General features: G+C 41.0%; 1 pseudogene; it reads left to right on the forward strand.

Annotated features, from left to right (window-relative positions):
- Nucleotides 1-468: 468 nt before the first annotated feature.
- Nucleotides 469-820, forward strand: LOC129512361 (eukaryotic translation initiation factor 1-like; annotated as a pseudogene).
- The last annotated feature ends 14807 nt before the right edge of the window (nucleotides 821-15627 follow it).

Consider the following 15627-nt stretch of genomic DNA (forward strand, 5'->3'; position numbering starts at 1 on the left):
GTACACAACTCATGGAAAAGTAACTCGTGGAAAGTAAACATAAGACCTTAAACTGTAGCACTTAGAAGAAAACAGGAAAAAAGCTCCCTGACATTGGTTTTGGCAATAATTATTTTGAGATGACACCAAAAGCACAAGCAATGAAAGCAAAACCAAGCTAAAAAAGTTTCCATACAGCCAAAAGAAATAATAAAATGAAAAAACAACCACAGAGGGTCAGGAAAAGGGCAGAAAACATTTGTCAATCATATATCTAATAAGGGGTTAATTTTCAAAATATATAAGGAACTCAAAAGACTTGAAAGCAAAAAAAAAAAAAAAAAAAAATGAAAAAACAATTTAAAAATGGCCAAACCCCCAGTCACAGAGTCTTCCCCTTGAGCCTCCGGCTGCCTGACGCTCCAACCCAAGGCCCACCTTCTCCCACCACCTTCCTCTGTCCCCACGGAGGAAAAGGAATCCTAGAATATGTCCCATATCCAGAAATTCCACTCTTGCGATCTCTTTGTAGATGCAAGTAAGGGTGATGCTCTGCTTCCTGCTGGCACTGAGGTTCTATCCATGTAAGAACCCAGCAGAGAAATGGCAGGAAGACCCTTTCTACTGTCTAAAAAATTGCTGATGATTACAACAAAGAGAAGCTAGTGAAGGCGTTTAAGAAGAACTCTGCCTGCAATGGTGCTGTCTTCCAGAATATGGAGAATTCAGGTACCGGGCAACCAACAGGAGAACACATGCCAGTTCCTCCCTCCTAGAGAATGGACGGGCGAGGGACGACCAGCTGAAGGTTCATGGGTTTGAGGTACTTTGGGCTCACTGAAGCTTAAGTGAGGATTTCCTTCCCATGAATAGAATTCTCCTTGTGTCCTTGGTTAGAAGTCTTCAAACCTCACAGCTTGTGTAATGTAACCATTTGGGGTCTGCTTTGGACTCGGGCTAGTCTAAGTCCCTCGGGCAGTAAAGTGAAAAGAGCCAGGCTGTGTAGGACTGAAGGCCCTCGTTTAAACAGAGGCCACGCCTGAACCCAAGCAGTCTCGAGCTGTGCGGGTCCAGCCCGGAGCCCCAAGATCACAACCAGCTATGCCCGGTCAGAAGCCCCTCAGCTCTCGCTCTTCAGAGTTCCCTGCCCAGAGAGAATGTCGACACCTGAAGAGCCTGCGGTGAAGAGAGAGGACCCGATGGGGTCAGACAGCACCAGCAGCTGTGCTGCCAGAGGGAGTCGTTGGCAGCGAAAGAAAGATCCCTGGTGTCTCCCACCTGGCCGGATGGGCAGAGCTCAGAGCGGCCACCTCCCCCCAGTGAGGTGTGTTGGGACATCTGTTGCCACCGCAGTCTTGTGGGCCTGACAGATCCCTAGCTCACTGACGTCCAAGCACCAGAATGAGGCCCACCTTCTATCAGAGTTAAACTTTTGACGGAGGAATAAACCTCACGCTGACGGATCAGTCACGAAGCTGGCTGTCGAGCTTGCAGCTTATTAGCAACAGCGGCCCAAAGGCACGTGAAGTAACAGCCTGGTTTGGGTTTATTTTTTTCTTTCGGTTTTAATGTTACAAAATGCCTTCGAGCCTTTATTTAAATAAAACTGGTGTTGGGGCGCCTGAGGGGCTCAGTCTGTTAAGTGCCTGCCTATGGCTCAGGTCACGATCCCAGGGCCCTGGATCGCCCCCCCCATCACCGTGGGCTCCTTGCCCAGGGGGGAGTCTGCTTCTGCCGTCCCCCCTGCTTATTGTATGTGTTGTCTCTCTGTGTGCCAAATAAATAAATAAAATCTTTAAAAAAATACAAACTTGTTTTCAGAAACAAAAATAAAAAATGGTCAGAGAAATTGGGTGTGGAGAAAGGGGAACACTGGTGTACTGTTGGTAGGAATGTAAATGGGTGCAGCCGCTATGGAAAAACAGTATCAAAACACTAAAAATAGAACTACCTAATGTGATCCAGCAAACCCATTTCTAGGTATATATCCAAAGGAAATGAAACCACTACCCCAAAGAGAAATTCGCACTCCCATGTTTATTATAGCATTATTCATGGTGGCCAAGATATGGACATAACCTAAGTGTTCATCAACTTAGATAGCTGGGTGAATCGATAAAGACTGTGTGAGATATAGATATAGATGTCTAGACTAGACATACACACAATTGCATATGATTCAGCCACGAGAAAGAAGGAAATCCTGCCATTTGTGAGTACATGGATGAACCCTGAGGGCATTATGCTAAGTGACATAAGGCAGAGAAAGGCAAATACCAGACGATCCCACTTACATGAATCTAAAAACACTGAACTCATAAAACACAGTAGGATGGTAGTTGTCAAGGGCCAAGGGCTTGGGGAAATGCGGAGATATTGGCCAAAGTCAACAAATTCCTAGTTAAGACGCATAAAGTTCAGGGATCTAAGGTAGAGCATGGTCACTGCAGTTAATAATATTGTATTGTGTACTTGCAAGTTGCTATGACAGTTGAATCTCAATGTTCTCACCATAACAACAAAATGGTGATTATGTGCGGTGATAGATGTGCTAACAAAACTTACTGTGGAAAACATCTTGGAATATACGTGTTTCAAATCATTCCACTAAACACTTTAAGCGTCTGCAATTTTATATGTCAGTGAATAAATTCTGGAAATCTAATGTACAGCATGATGATTATAGTTAACCATACTGTAATTTTTACTGAAAGTTGTTAAGAGAATCTTAAATGTTCTCACCACACACAAACACACACACACACACACACGCACAGACATTATGTGAGGTGATAGAGATGTTAATGGACCCCATTGTGGCAATTATCTTGCAATATATAAGTGTATCAGATCAACCTGCTGTATACCTTAAACTTATACAATGTTATCCTCTAAATAACATCTCAATAAAGCTGGGGGAAAAAACACTGAGGAGATCAGGCAGGTAAACATTCCTTATAAGTTCCTGCTCTTCTGTTCAGTGAGTCACTGAGAATGATTGAATCAAGAAAAAGTTAAGGGGGGGCAGCCTGGGTGGCCCAGCAATTTAGTGCCGCCTTCGGCCCAGGGCATGATCCTGGAGACCCTGGATCGAGTCCCACGTCAGGCTCCCTGCATGGAGCCTCCTTCTCTGTCTGCCTGTGTCTCTGCCTCTCTCTCTCTCTCTCTCTCTCTCTCTCTCTGTGTCTCTCATGAATAAATAAATAAAATCTTAAAAAAAAAAAAAAAAGAAAAAGTTAAGGAGCCTTACTTTTTCCTCCCCACCGAAAACTGCTTTCAGTGTGAAGGTTGTGGCTTATGTGCCTTTTTTGTCTGTGCATTTTCCCGTTATATGCTGTTAGGTACCTTTCCTGGAATTATCCTTCAATGTGTTTATAATGACTGTTCATAAACTGTTTGGAGACAGGGCTAATTAAATATGGCAACTGAAAGAAGTATGGCCTCCCCAACAAAGGACATGTGGCTTTTAACTGGAGTCAGGATGACTGTAAACGTTCTCCACTTTGGCCCACCAAAAACTTGGAATTTGCCATTACAATGGCACCACATGAGATGTAGTCACTGAATTAACATCTGGGCATGGTTATCAGTTGGTTTTCATCTGGAATATTCATTTTTAAAGTTTGGCCCATGCTGCCCATTTATTTTTCAGAAGGTGTATTAGGTTCCAAATACTTTAAGCACCCTGTGGCAGGTGTCCACCTGGCTCAATTCTTGGAAAGAATGGACAACAGAGAAACCCCTAGGAGCTAAGTCACACTCACATAACTGGGGCAGATTGTAGTGGGGAGGGACATCAGGTTGGTACTAATTACTTAGCAGGAGGTTCTTTAGAGAACCCACAAAAGAAAACTTTAATCCAGTTCCAGGAATTCTCCTTGATTCCTGTTTATGGGAGGGTTGTGGCCATGATGATTATCTTCAGCCAATGAGACATGTTCACTCTCAGGAGAATGGGGCGCCATTTTCAAAGTATATTCCGCAGAACACTGATCAGAAATCAATATGGAAAAAAGTAGCTTAAAAAAAAAAGTCTCTCAGGCAAAGAGGTTTGGCAAATGCCAAGTGAAATTTAAGGTAAATGAGTTTGTCCATGACAATATTTTAGAATGTTCAATGCTCTAGTGTGCCTCTCCAAACTTACGTGAAGCTAGTTGTTTGTTTGTTTGTTTGTTTGTTTGTTTGGCAGAGTATCCTGGTTTCATCTTTTCCTTGCAGTGTGTCCCCTTGTTTTAGGGCCAGTCACCAGTCACAGCTTTCTAACAGCTTTCTCATTTTCAAAATAGAGTAACACCTATTTTTATGGGTTCAATACGGGGATTGAATAAAAGTTTATATACATATGTACTGCCTTGTAAAAGATAAAGTATTCAAGTGGCTCCTTTCAGGCATAGGCATGACTGGTGATAAAGACTATACTATACATGTCTCTTCACACCTTTTGTTCTTTTGAAACACATCTGTAGCCCCCTCACAGCTTTAAGCCTGAACATTTTCTTTTCTTGGGCAATCTCATCTCTGGTTACGCTATTTTGACCTCTGTTTCTTGCAATTCTATCCAGGGCCTCATTATTGCATCTGTCCCACCCCATGCTAATCTAATACATACATATTCACAGCATTCTCCAAGATGTGAAATTGGGGGGAAACACAAGATTAAACAATGTTCAACAGATGTTACACATTTCACTTCAGCGGGACATCTCAGAGCCGTAGTTATGTATGGCATTATGCCCCTCCAAGAGGGAACTATAACTTAGAGCATGTTTTCCAAATTTATTTTACAATGGAACTCCACTCTTCTTGACGTGTCTATGGGTCCCAGTGGTCTACAGAACGCACATTTGGAAATGCTACCGTATAGGCTTGGTGGAAGTGAAATGGCCCCACTGCTAAAGTCAAGGAGAATCTCTGAGACTATATCCCCAGTAACCTCATGCTGTCTTGATACTGATCAAAAGTTAAGAGTGATATGTATCTATAGCATCCAGCTTAATTACATTATCATAAAAAACATTTTGATAATGTCACAGCTAAAAAACTTCACAGACAACAAAATCTTGAGTAGCTTAAATTTCCCAGGGTACAAAGTACCTGAATATATTGTGTTTTCTGGTTAATTTTGGCTAAAAATATTTATAAAATTGATAGGTATACTTTTTGGACTTTGTCAATCAACAAGTAAACATAATTAAACATGTCTTGATGATTTGAGTTCTTTATTTGTGGTATTAGGAGATGGGGCCTTTGGGAGGTAATTAGGTCATGAGAGGCATGCAACCTGACTACAGGGATTAGTCCTTCTTAGAACAGGCATGAGAGAGGTTGCTTCTCTGCTCTCCACCAGGCAAAGACACAGGGACACTGCCGTTTGTAAACTAGAAACAGGCCCTCATCAAGAACCCTTCCTGGCCTTCAGAATTGTGAGAAAGAAGCATCTGCTGTTCAAGACCCCAAGTCTATGGTAACTTGGTACTGCAGCCCAAGCGGCCTATGACAAGGGTCTTACAAAGGCATGGCAGATATTGTCAATGACACAATCCTTTATCCCTTCTAGGGACAGGAAGGGCCCCAGTTAGCACATTAGTTGCATCCTGTTTGATTGCAGATTTTTGCTGAACACATTGACCTCTGACTCCTGAGAGAGGACTGGCCCAATGATTCATTGCCTGGAGGCTTGTCTATCATGACACCTTCTGTCCTTGTAGGGCTCAAATGACATGAAAACAGTGCTGCTGTGGGGAATTAAAGCAAGGACAACTTCCATAAAGCAGCTCACTTGACTGCAGAGGAGAAGGCATTGAAGTAAAGGTCTTCCCCCCCACCGACTCTTACCAATATGCAGGTGACATACGCTCTAATATCAAGGAAAACTGAGTAATTGTGCTTACTTCTTCATAGTAGAATACCTGGATGACTTTCAATGACACCTTGACTTTAAGGAATGAATGTTACAGCAGTCACAGATTCTAGAGGTGATACATCTTGAAAGCAATCACATGACTTGACCTAAGAACAACAAAAAAAAATCCTGAAGTTTCCAAAGAGAGGTAAGCTGACTTAATTTCAAAGCATTCAGATTCCCAGTCTTGTATTATTTCTACCGTTTTCCTGTTAGACTCAGAAGTTTCTTGCTTTTGTATCTTGTTTTTGCCTTGCATATGTATCTCTACCACAGCAGATGCCAGGTAGATATAGTCAGAAATAAGTAGCTTTTAGGAGAAGTCTAGAATCATAGAAATCAGGCTCCCAAGGTTTTCCAACAAGTCTTAAACCTAATACTTGCTACTGGTGTCTTCCTGTCTGTAGCAGGGGTTCCTGGGTGGGGTAGAGAAGGGAATTTCTTCTACTCTGTTCCTGACAGGCTAGAGAGATACAAGAAGTTAGAAAGAGGTATACTCCTTTCACGAGTGGATTTAGGAAAGAGAGCTTGTGATTAGGTCATAGAGGAAGCCTGGATGCAAAAGATAATTAACAGAGGATAAAACCTCAGAGAGCTAACCATGACAATTTGCTCAGGGGGAGCCTAATCCAGGATACTACCAAGAGACAGAGAGCTATTAAGCCTTATTAATAATGTTCATTAATAAGATTAATTAACTTTTTATAAAATTTAGGTCAGTGATTCTCAACCTGGACTCTGCACATCAGCATCCCAATACCCAGGCTGCAACTGAGCCAGTTAAGTAGAAGCCTCTGGGGATGGCAGCCAGGCATCAGTTGTTTGAAAATCTCTCCAGCTGATTCCAATGTGCTGCCAAAACTGAGAACCACTGATTCAGGCCGATCTGAGAAAGATGGAGAATATCAGCACGTATTATTTCAAGCGTCATTAGGTGAGATTCCTATTTGAGAGTTGGGGAAGATGGAAATACTGATTATATCCAAGGGAATGGGCCAGGTACAGGTGAGACCTGGCAGGCAGGAAGCAGCAGAAAAACAAGAGGTCTGGGCCTCAGGAGCAAAAAATCTTTGCAGTCCACAGGGTTTGTTCAAACAACAGAGGTTTTCAGCAAACCCCAAATTTGTTGATTTCATCTCTCCTTCTATGGTGCTCACATCATGCAGAATCTGGAGGAGTGTGTCTAATGGAATGCAAAGAGTTAAAGCAATGAAGACACTGTGATTCAGCAGTGTCATTATAACTAGGGCAAGAACTAACCTCAGAAGCAGATGAAGATTTTTATTTATTTACTTTGAAAGAGAGAGCCCACAAGGGAGGGGGAGAAGGAGAAGTATACTCCCTATTGAGAAGGGAGCCTTATGTGTGGCTTGATCCCAGGATCCCAGGATCATGAACTGAGCTGAAAACAGATGCTTAACTGACTGAGCCACCCAGGGTCCCCCAAGATGAAGATTTTAAACATTCAGCTGAAAGGAGTAGGGAAATGAAACATTATGTGACATCCCACTACTACAGAGAAAGATGTGGCTCAGAGAAGGAGACCCCAATGTTTCTGATGCTATTAAAGCTGGTAAATATTCAAGATCTAGAATAGTCAAAAGCTGAGACAAAATGGCCAACAAGCACCTGAAAAGATGCTGAAGGTCACTAATCACTAGGGAAATGCAAATCAAAATTATAATGAGATACCACTTCTCACCCATTAGGATAGTTACTATCACAAACAAAACAAAAAAAAAAAGAAAAGTGTTGGTAAAGATGTAGAGAAATCATAACTCTTGTGCACTGTAGGCGGGAATGCAAAAGGCACAGCTGCTATGGAGAACAGTATGGAAGTCTCTCAAAAAATTAAAACTAGAACTACTGTATGATCCAGCAATTCCACTTCTGGCTATATATTTTTAAAAAAATTGAAAGCAGGGTCTTGGAGAGATATTTGTACACCCATGTTCATAGCAGCGTTATTTAAAACAACCCAAAGGGATCCCTGGGTGGCGCAGCGGTTTGGCGCCTGCCTTTGGCCCAGGGTGTGATCCTGGAGACCCGGGATTGAATCCCGCGTCGGGCTTCCGGTGCATGGAGCCTGCTTCTCCCTCTGCCTATGTCTCTGCCTCTCTCTGTCTGTGACTATCATAAATAAAAAAAATTTTTTTTAAAACAACCCAAAGGTGGAACCCAAAGGTGGAAGCAATCTAGATATCCATTGATGGCTGAATGATAAACAAAATGTGGTCCATACATGCAGTAGAATATTGTTCAGCCATAAAAACAAAGGAAATTCTGACACAAATGACAGCATGGGTGATCCTTGAGGACCTTATGCTAGGGAAATAACCTAGTCATATAAAGATAACTCTTATATGATGCCACTTACATGGTTAAAATGGTAAATTTTATGTTACATGTATTTTGCCACAATTAAAAACTATAGGGGCACCTGGGTGGCTCAGTGGTTGAGTGTCTGCTTTTGGCTCAGAGCGTGATCCCGGGGTCCTGGGATCGAGTCCCATATCAGGCTCTTTGCAGAGAGCCTGCTTCTCCCTCTGCCTATGTCACTGCCTCTCTCTCTGTGTTTCTCATGAATAAATGGATAAAATCTTTTTAAAAATAAGTAAATAATAAAAATTATATATAACCAGATATTTTTAGATTAGAAAAAAACGAGTTTCTACAATATGCAAATATTTTTGGCTAAGGAAGAATAAAACTTAGTATAATCTCTTATTTCTTGCTTTATTTGTGTGTACACATTTTTGTATGTGTGTATGTATGTGTGCTCATGTGTATATGTATTTTACACACACATATATTTAGACCAAGAACCAGTAGAAGAATAAGTAGGAAACTAATAAAATATGGGGTGGAGGGAAGTGGGACCCAGACCTCTGGTGACACCTTTTTAATAGTTTTGACTTTTGAATCAAGTAAATGTATTGCCTATTAAAAATTAAATTGTTCAAGTAATAAATCTAAAGACGGACAAAGTCGAGGAGAGAAGAGGCAGCGGAGTGAGGGTTGATCCCCTGCGGGCCTCTTGGGGCCTAGTATTTAATAGACACATCAACAGTGGCTTTATTCCAAGTGTCTGCGGTACCCATTTGTCTTGGGCTAAGACAAATGTGAGATTAAAGGGAAACTCTCCTCGGAAACAGACAGCAAAAGCCTAAGAATTCCAGAGCGAGAGGCAGGGGAGTCCCACCCTGCCCAGCAATGCATGAGGCCCAGCATCTTGCTGAGGATGGGGGAATCCAGGGAATTGGGAACCTGGAAATGCTCCCAGAGAGCTGTACATTACATATCAAGGGAACCACAGTCCCAGGAAGGAGGGGAGGCCCTGTCGCCCTGGAGGAATAAGGAATGTAGGGCCCAAAGGGGAAAGGGCAAAAACTAAGCTCTGTATATTGAGCTGGATCCAAAGGGAAAGAATCCTGGAGTGTCTCAAATGCCACTCGTTTCGAGGGGAGATAGTACACATTTGGGTCCTCTCTCCCCATAGAGAAAGGTAGCATCCCCAGTTAACCCCTTGGTGCATCAGCTCGCTCTGTGGTGACTCAGTTTACAAACTGTACACTCACTCTGGAGCCCAGCTCAGCTTGACCAGCATCCTGGCAGGCTTGAAACCAAGGATATCTTCTCTCTGTGTTTCCCTCCCCTTCCTCTTCCAGGCAAAGCTAATTCACCACTTGGGTCTTTGGCTGCAAAGCAAAGTAGGTTTGGTTAGTATTTTTCCTGGAAAATTTCTCATGTAGCACACATTCTTGTTGGATACATTTCCAGAACTAGTCTCGAAGTGTACGTGCATTTAAGGCTCTGATACACATTGCCAAATTGTCTCCTAAAGAGGCCATTCAATTTCTACTCTCTCCGCAGTCCACCACGTTCTCGCCAACACTGTGCACAATCAGACTTTTCTGCATTTGCCAGACTACTAGGGAGAATGTGATCTCATAACTCTTAAATTTGAGTAGAGTTGGACATTTATATTCTTCTAATGGGAATTGTATTTTCACGTCTGTTAAGAAAATTTTAGGTGCGGCTGGCTGCCTCCGTCGGTTAAGTGCCACTCTTGATTTTGGCTCAGGTCATGATCTCAGGGTCCTGGGATTGAGCCCCAAGTCACGTGAGGTTCCAAGCTCAGCGGGAAGTCAGCTTGTCCCTCGTCCCTCCCCCATTTGTGCTCTCTCTCTGTCTCTCTCTCTCTCAAATAAGTACAATCTTTAAAAAAAAGAGAGAGAGAGAGAAAATTTTATCCTTTGCCATAATATTTTCCCCAGTTTGTCTTTTGGCTTTGTGGTAGTTTTTTGATGGGTGGGCATTTATTCACCTTTCCCTTCATGACTCCTATATTTTGTGTTTTGCTTAGAAAGGCTTTCCCCACTCTGAAATTATATTTTTTTAAAAAGTTCTCTCTTGTGTTGTCAGCCTTTTTTCAGTTTTAGTTTTGGTAGGGTACCTTAACAGAAACTTATTTTGAGGTAAGGCAGGTTTCCACCAGTCAAAATAAAGAAAGCATTTCATAAAACTGGGCATTTTTCTTATATATATGTTCCCCCCAAGACATTATGGCTCTGGTTTCTGCCTCCCTAGGGCTGTTTTCAAGTAGTTCTCATAATTATAACCTAAAAATACATCTATAGAAATTTTGCTACCATCGAGCAATGCACAAGCAAGTTTCCGTGCCGTGGGCAGCCTGCATTCTGTTCTGGCAGCCACACGGACATTGTTTTTATAGTCTTAACAACAGTTTCCAGTAAACAGATTACACCGCGTGGGAGAACTAACTTTGAAAGGGGCCTCAGTTGAACTTTCATTATTTGTCAATTATCAGCATGAAGCTACTTATAGATTTCATGTGACCGGTTGTTAATAACATGGGCGAGAAGATGTCCAGTAAGGAAGATTCTAAAGGGTTTCATTCAAAACATCAAGAAATATTTCCAAAGCAATGGTTTCATCAACTTCAAGACAGGGTCAACTTTTAACTTATCTTCTTATGTGATTTGAAAAGTCTGCCAGCAATTATTTATTCTAATCCCCATCTCTAGGAAGAATATTCCCAGTGCTTATTCTTTGCTGGGTCAAAACAACAAATATAGTGGATATACTGCATGTTGGGTGATGAAAATTCTGGAATTCTTGGTAGGAACACAACCCCCCATCTAAATATATTTCCAAGGATCTCCACCACCAATACAGTTCAAGCAATATTAATACGGAGCAAAATGCTGTTCTCTTTTGCATTCTCCATAGTCCCCTGTACCTACCATTAGCTGGATGGCAGTGAAATGATCCTTCCTGCCAAATCAATAAGAAACAGAGAAAATGGAAAGACAATAAAAAGCCATTGTTTCTAGGGGCATGTTGGCGGTATAGTCAGTTAAGTAGTTGACTCTTGGTTTTGGCTCAGGTTTGATCTCAGGGTCATGAGAGAGAGCCCCATGCTGGGTTTCAATCTCAGCACTGAGTCTGCTTCAGATTCTCTTTCCCTCCCCCCTTCCTGCTTGTGCTAAGTAAATAAATAACCTCAAAAAACAAAACAAAACAAAAAACAATGCTATCATCCCTCAAAGCCATGAACTGTAGAGTCCTTTGGTTCCTCCCCAGCCCCTAGCCCATGAAGGTGATGAAATCTGGATTCCACTCTCCATACCACCCCACCTCTGCACCTTCTGAACTTCAGGTACTCAATACCGCATCTGCAATGTGATTGAAAGTGTTTTTACTTTTTTACTGGAAATACAAACTTTCCCAAGGAGGGAAGCCAGATTCAGCTAAGAAGAATATGGGATGCCCGGTTAAATTTGAATTTCAGATAAACAATGAATAATATTCAATAAAGGAATATCCTATGCCATGTTTGGGACTTTGACTAACAATTTTCATCATTATCTGAAATTCAAATTTAGGGGCACCTGGATGGCTCAGTCAGTTAAGCATCTACCTTTGGCTCAAGTTATGATCCCAGGGTTCTGGGATGGAGCCTGCTTCTCCCTCTCCTTCTGCCCCTCCCCCTGCTTGTGCTCTCTCTCTCTCTCTCTCTCTCTCAAATAAATCTTTAAACAATAAATAAAATAAATGCAAATTTAGCTGATGTCCTATATTTCACATGACAACTCTATTCTCAAGGCAGCTACCTTAGAACAGCTATAATGAATAAAAACTCCTTCTCATAATGAAATAAAAATCTGTCTCCTACCCATTGGTGGTCCTTCAGATATTTAAAGCAAGCTATAGAAGCACTAAAGTCAGACAGACTTGGGTTTAGTTTTGTTACTTTGTGCCCTTGGCAGTTTCTTTAACCTGTCTGTTTTCTCATCTCCAAAACGAGAGATTATTATCTGCCTTACAGGGAAAACATTATTATTATAGCTCTTAGAAGCCCCAAATAATGTTGTTCAGCCTAGTTAGAGTCGTGGTTGTAATCAGCCACAATTCTAAGTAGTGTTAAACAAAAATTTAGAGGTGACTGTTTTCACTAAAATTGTTGTTACCCTCTTCCCGGGAGATGAAAGGGAATATCAGTTAGAGAATGTTTAGAGTGGTCAGAGAAGGCTTGGCCCCTGATTACGGCACACATCATCTATAGCTAGTCATGAAGATGGGCTCCTGAGCCTGTTGTCTCAAAAGTCCAAAGAGCATTTCTAAGGTATTCACAGGTTTTAGTAGTTATTTCTCAACTACAGTAACTGTAATCTTGAGGGAGATTATGTTCATTATAGAGAATGTTAGTTGTTGGAAAATAATTGTTAGTCCATTTAATAGTCTAAGTGAATTTTTTCATCAAAACTGTGATAAGGTATCTATTAACTATGATTTCACTGGTCTGTTATAATTAAAGTAGGGCATGCTAGGGCGGCTCAGTTGGTTAAGCACCTGCCTCGGGCTCAAGTCATGATCCTGGGATCGAGTCCTACATCGGGCTCCTGCTCAGTGGGGAGCCTGCTTCTCCCTCTCCCTCTGCCCCTCCTCCCTCCCTGCTAGTGTTCTTCTTTCTCTCTCTCAAATAAATAAATGAATAAAATCTTTCAAAAAATAATTAAAGTAAGCAGTATATAAACTGTGCAGATTCTCTTATAAAAATAAATTTCTTTGGAATAAAAAACTGTAGGCATTTATATTAAACATACAACATGAAATCTTGTTCTTTCATATTATTATATCCATTTCCAATATAGTTCTGAGCTGCATCTTGGCCTCTCACCTGTAGAAATCAGCCAGTTGCCCTCATCTTATGATGAGGTATCACGGTGGAATAGGATTTTCTCCTCCTTTGTGCTGGGCATTATATTTCTAGTAATAAAGCTCAAGACCCTTTGACACATCACAACTGACTTCCACTGAGCTGTCAACTACAATCATTTTTTGTTCTTAGATATGCTGTGGATAAATTTCTTGTATTTTGCATTTGGTTTCCTCATTCCCAAATTTATAAAATTTGTTAAAATTCAGCTTTTATTTGTATATTGCAAATCTAACATACCCAGATTGTTTTTGTACTCATCTAAATCTTTACCATTTACTTGGTTTTTGTTGTTGTTGTTGTTGTTGTTGTTGGTAGTGGTCACAGGCAACATGATTTTTTTAAACCATATATTTTAAAAATATTTCTTGATTTAGAAACTCAAGATTTGAGACAGGATGACTGAAGAATCTTATGTTTAAAAACTAAAAGAGACTCCCTCTGTGTAGCATTGTATGAGAAGGAGGAGGTTTTTCTTACCATCAAGAAAATGCTTGGTAACCATTGTTCAGGTCAGTTAACATGGGTGACCAGATGGCTAATCACTCTAAAATATCTATCTAAGAGGAAGATCATGAAAGGAAAACAATTAACAAAAATAAAAGCAGGTCTTTGCAATATTTTGAGCTCAGCAGAAAGTAGATAAGCTTTATTTTGCATTTTCAAACATGTGTTCTAGAACCAGGTGATCAGGGCACGTGGGTGGCTGGGTTGAGCATCCAGCTCTTGATTTGGGCTCAGGTCTTGATCTCAGCGTCCTTTTGGCTCTATGAAGAGCCCACTGGAAAGAAAATAATCAGGTGATCATATTTCCTTTATTTTCCCACAAACCTGTTGGTAGGTACACATTGCATAATGTAGTTCTGGCATTTATAGTTCTATGTCTAGCTTTGGAACAGCTTTCTATCTGGCAGTGGGGAAGAAATGGCACTTCTCTGCAAAGGCCATCCTTGATCTTAAGAGACATAAGCACCACATACGAGAGATAAGAAACAACTAACTACAAGCCAAGATCACTGGTTCTTGGCAAGAAAGATGGACTCCTCCTTCCAGCTGGAGCTATAAATCAGCTTAATCCTAAACAATGTTTACATATTATCCTTTAAAGCTAAGGATTTCCTTGCAAAACATCACAAACCAATTGTGCATTTTGAATATATGTCACAATGTAAAAGAATCGCATTTCTGTTGCTTTCCAATTGTCATTTTAAACCCATCTGCCTATCTCTTTCTAATCTTTTCCCACACTTAGCTCTCAGGTAAGTAATGTCTGTAGAAACGAAGCGAATTCTATTTTTTAAAATATGTGCTTTATTTCACCTTTTTGTTGGCAAGAGAAGCAGGATGGGGATATATTTTTCCCCAGAAAATAGAAGCAGGAAGGATATATTTTTATGTTTTTTTTTAAGTTGCTAAAGCACTCAAATTAGGAACAAATAAGCAAGAAACTGATTAATAAAATGTGGGCCAGGACACAAAAAATAACTCTGAAAAATAACAGCTCACAAATAGCATAGAAAGACAATAGGCTTTGGGTTGAGCAGAACTAGCTAGTAAATATGGGTTCCTCTACTTATTAACTAGGTGACTTTTAAGCATGCAATTCTCAGAGATTCAGCTTCATCAAATACCTTACCAGCAATTTAGGATAACTATTTCTTTTTCTTTTTAAGATTTTTATTTATTTATTTGCCAGAGAGAGAGCAAGAGCATGCACAAACGGGGAGCAGAGAGGGAGCTACAGAAGGAGAGGGGGAAGCAGGCTCCCCCCTGAGCAGAGAGCCTGACATGGGATTCCATCCCAAGACCCTGAGATCATGACCTGAGCCAAAATCAAGAGTTAGATGCTTACTGGAGCCACCCAGGTGCCCCAGGATAATTGCAATTTCAACAGTTGGGTAAAAATTAAGAAAACATGATTCCTAGCACAGAGACCTGCAAGAATCACTCCCCATTCCTTTCATCCTATCACTGTCTGCCAACATATAGTGAAGGTAGGAGGAGTCAAACCTCGAAATGGCTCAGGATTCTTTTAGCTTTTCTCTAGCAGTAATAAAAACTGGAGAACTTCCCTGTCCCCTGAAAACTGTTCTATGTATATGGTATGAAAAGTGCTATCTTGATTGTTTCTGGGTTGTTTTAAGAATAACTCAGAGGCAAGCTAGCTCATGCCGACTGCAAATAAACTCTAAATAGTTTTGCTTCCTTATATATAATATTTTTTAGATAAACTTTCCTTTGAGGTTCACAAAACAGTGCCTGCTCATGAGGTGTTTTGTGTACTTTGGTTTTCTAGAGAATGCTATGAAGCCATTCCTTTGACTATGAAAGTGATCTTACTGGCACCAACCAAATGTCAAACCACACTGAGAGGTGTGTACAAGGAGGGAGGGCCCATAAAAACACATTTCATCTATTGCCAAACTTTTTCCCCCTGCTTCACAAAAGAGTACAGGCCTTTTAAAATTAATGCACTGCTAATGTGAGATCCCTTGGGAAAAAT

This window comes from Nyctereutes procyonoides, unplaced genomic scaffold (assembly GCF_905146905.1).
Source record: "Nyctereutes procyonoides isolate TBG_1078 unplaced genomic scaffold, NYPRO_anot_genome, whole genome shotgun sequence".
Lineage (NCBI taxonomy): Eukaryota > Metazoa > Chordata > Mammalia > Carnivora > Canidae > Nyctereutes > Nyctereutes procyonoides.